The following is a 4,200-nucleotide window of genomic DNA, read 5'->3' on the forward strand; positions in this document are numbered from 1 at the left end:
TACCCCCTCACCTCAATGTATGCCCTCTGGTATTAGACATTTTCATCCTGCGGTTAACAACACCCGCTGTCCGGTCCAACTGTGTCGCTTGTAGTGAGCTGCCTGGCAGTTGTCCACTCCGCCTTCACCGCTCCAGAGAAAGGAAACCGAGAATTCTGACCACGGCCTATAGATATTTCTCTCTATTCCCGGTAGACTTCCAGCGAAGCCCCTCTGTAATCTCTTCAAAGAGCCCCGCACATATTCCTTTAGCGAGCGTCCAGAAATTAATCAGGAATCTCCGAAACATCAAACCCGACCCAACTCCTATTTGCTCCGCGCCTTGGTTTCCCGGCACTCTTCCCCATTCACAGCGGGTGAACCACAATCCGCTACATTGGAATCCCTCTCTCCGTCAACATCTCCCATTATTCTTATGAAACAGCGCTCGGGCTCCAACTTAGCAGATACATCCTTGTCAGTAAAGAACCTGGCCGAACCCGCACTTGCCAGATCATTCCTGAAGCCCCAAAAAAATGGCTGGACTACATTCAATTTGGAACCTAATCCCGAGGTCATAAATATCCTTTTCCATAATGACTTTAAATCTCATGGAATTATGATCAGTAAATGTAAACTGGTCCCCTGCAACAATTTCTGTCCCCTGCCTTGTCCCATTCCGCAGGAGCAGATCCATTATTGCACTCTCTCGTTGGAAATATCTACCTTCTGATGAAGGAAACTATCCCAAAAACATTTGAGAAACTGCCCCATTAGCTATTTCACGGTATGGGGCTGAGTGTTAATACCTGTTAAAATCACCCAATATCACAACCTAATGCTTCTCTACAGATTTGATCCTCTGAATCCCGGAACGATTAGGTGATTGAAAATATGGCACCATGTTCGAGTTCATATCTTTCTTCTTCCTCAGTTCGTCCCAAAAACCTCTTTGACGAGTTCTTCAGTCTGTCCTGGCTGAGCGGCGCTGTGATATTTTCTCTGACTGTGAAGGCGCCCCTCACCTTTGATTTATTTGCTCATTAGCACGTCTAAAAGAACCAAATCCCGGAATATTAAGCTAACGGCCCCGCCTCTCTTGCAACTAAGTCTCACTATTGGCTACAGTCTCATACTTCCAGGCGTTGGCCCCTGCCCTGAGCTCATCTGCCTTTCGTACAATACTTACTGTATTGAAACGTACACAGCTCAGAACATGTGTCCCAGCAGGCTCAACATTTGACTTCCTGACTTTGTCTGAGGTCTGAATTACATCTGTCTCAACAACCTTTCTTCTATCTGTGATGGCATTACGGTTTTAATTCCCCCCCCCCCGTAACTCTCGTTTTATGACCTCTTTTACGCCAGAAAATCCTGCTGAGGTATTATTTCAACTCAAGTTGATGTGTAAACTGAGAGAGTTGCTCGCTGGCAGAGAAAGTGAAGGAGCTGTGCACGGTAGGGCGGTGGGGCGTGGCCTCCAGGCAGGAGTCTGTGCTGCCCCCCAGTGTTCGTCCGGCAGGAAACAGGTTCTGTTGTGGTCGATCAGACATCAGCGGTATTCAGTTGACCCAAGGCCTCAAACTGCACTGGTATTTTTTTTTCTATTTTATACATATTTTGTGCCTACTGCCCTGCTTGAATGCTGACAATGTGTTTTGCACCTTGATTCTGGAGTAAAGTGTCTCCTTTGGCTGTATTCATGGATGTTCATGTGTCCTCCTGACCTGGGAGATTTATATCCACTTGGCCATTTTAACCTGTCTCTCACGACCAGAGGCATACAAAATGGTATACCTGTTATTGAGCCGCTTGGCCACAGGGGGACGCTGTACTGGGCCTGGATGTTTAACCCCTTTGAATCTCCGGACTGTCACCCAGTTTCTTGCGAACTAAGTATTTGGTCTAGTTTCCTCCCAATATGACCTGTTAGAGAGTAATCGTATAACGACAAGATGATGAGAGGCATTGATTGTATGGATGGTCAGAGACATTTTCCCGGGGCTAAAATGGTTGCCACTAGAGGACACAGGTTGAAAGTGCTGGGGAGAAGGTATAGAGGAGATTTCAGGGGTAAGTGTTTTACTCAGAGAGTGGTGAGTGCGTGGAATGGGCTGCCGACGACGGTGGTGGAAGCGGATTCGATAGGATCTTTTAAGAGACTTTAGGATAGGTACATGGAGCTTAGAAAATAGGGGGCTGTAGGTAAGTCTAGTAATTTTTTTTAATGTCGGGACTTGTTCGGCACATCATTGTGGGCCGAAGGGCCTGCATTGTGCTGTAGATTTTCTATGTTCCTATGTTTCTATCTTTATTTTCCCTTGCTGATGAAACCGCCTTGCGGATCGGTTGTTGTTCAAACAAACGCGAGGCACTGGTTCATAATGCACACATTTCCTCGCTCCTAAATTCTGATTGGAGGCTGTCCCAAGCGGAAATGTATATGAGTCTCTGACACCGTCAGTCAGACCCTGAGCGAGACTCCTCCATACCATCACATCATATTCACCCGGAGTCAGACGCTGAGTGAAGCTTCCTCACCAACATTACATCACACAAGTTCCAGGTCAGACAAGGAGTGAAGCTCCCTCCGCGCTGTCCCAAATTTTTGGATAAGGAGTGAAGCTCCCACTCACAGTCGTATAACGCATTTCCGGAGTCAGAGAGACTGAATCTCCCTCCACACTGTCCCATCACACACTGCTGGGGTCAGACACAGAGTGCAGTTCCCTCCACACCGTCCCATGGCAGACTCACGTGTTCAAACACGTGAGGCTGCCTCGACACTGTCCCATCACATTCTTTCTGTTACAGACACTGCGTGAATTCCCTGTTCCCCATCCCTTCACACATTCACCGTTCAGATATTGTTTAGTTCAACTGCAACTCCCCAGCTCAAAACCCGCACAATCGCATCCCACACTACCCAAGTCAATAGGAGAGCTAAAACCCCACCCCCCGTCCTCCACTCTCCCCTCTCAGCAATCCCCAGCGCTCCGCCATCCCAGTCGTCTGGAATTCTCTCCTGGATACTGTGAGTGCGCGTGACAGAATGTGGATTATTCAGCGCGCACGTGCTCCCTGTTTTAATCACCGACTCCAAATCCCGGGCGGGTGTCCGTCCCTCTGCAATCGGAAGAGAGGCTCCCTCATCCGGAAACCACAGTCGGTAGCAACGTTACCGAGCAGCAGGTTGTGTTGAGGAAGCAGCGGGGCTGGTGAAGGGCTCAGACAGTTTAGGAGAACGAGGATAGACGTCGCAGATAGAATGCAGTGCCGCAAATCGTATGGGCATGCAATTTGAAAAAAAAGAACAAAATCGTCGAATATTTTCCAAAGGGATGGATTTTTTTTAACCCGGGGAACCTGTTCATATTCTATACCTTCACAGAATGGTCCGGGTCAATTTGGAGCCGGCCCAAGAATCCACTCATAACAAGTGTCTATACAAAAGTTTGAACCGCAGATCTATTTAGTATGTATAAATAGCATATCTGACGTTAATAAATTGGTGATGAATATTTAATTAATTTTCAGAGATCTAAAATCTATTTCAATATTTGCGGGTCAAATTCGACCCGGAGCAGCCACAATGTACAAACATCTGTAGCACCTGTACAGAAGTATAAACCTTCAGGGTGCTTTTACTGTTGTCAAATGTCAAAACGGGTCAAACATGCCCGGCACAGTGTGTATGGGTTAAAAACAATCTGCGGTGCAGAGGGATTTGGGAGACTTCGTGCAGCTTTCCCAGAAGTTTAACCTGCAGCTTGAGCCGGTGGTGAGGAAGGCAAATGCGATGACAGCATTCATTTCGAGAGGACTGGGACGTAAAGACAAGGACGTCATTCTCAGGCTCAATACGTCACTGGTGAGGTCACATTTGGTGTTTTGTGAGCAGGTCTCGATCGCTTATCTCACAGGGGATGTGAGACATTGGAGAGGGTTCACGGGAATGATAACGTGATTGGACGTGGTATTATAGGAGGAGAATTTGACAGCTCCGGGAGACAGAACAGCCACACACAGCGATTCAGGAACAGCTTCTTCCCCTGCGCCATCACATCTTTCAACGTGTCAGCAGGAAATCGACATTTCTAATTTATTAATAATTATTAATAAATTATTAATACAATTATTAATACAATTAATACAATTAATACAATTATTAATACAATTATTAATAATTGTAATTTTCATTAATTGTACATTTTAGCTCCG

Source organism: Hypanus sabinus, unplaced genomic scaffold, assembly GCF_030144855.1.
Source record: "Hypanus sabinus isolate sHypSab1 unplaced genomic scaffold, sHypSab1.hap1 scaffold_1254, whole genome shotgun sequence".
NCBI classification, from domain to species: domain Eukaryota; kingdom Metazoa; phylum Chordata; class Chondrichthyes; order Myliobatiformes; family Dasyatidae; genus Hypanus; species Hypanus sabinus.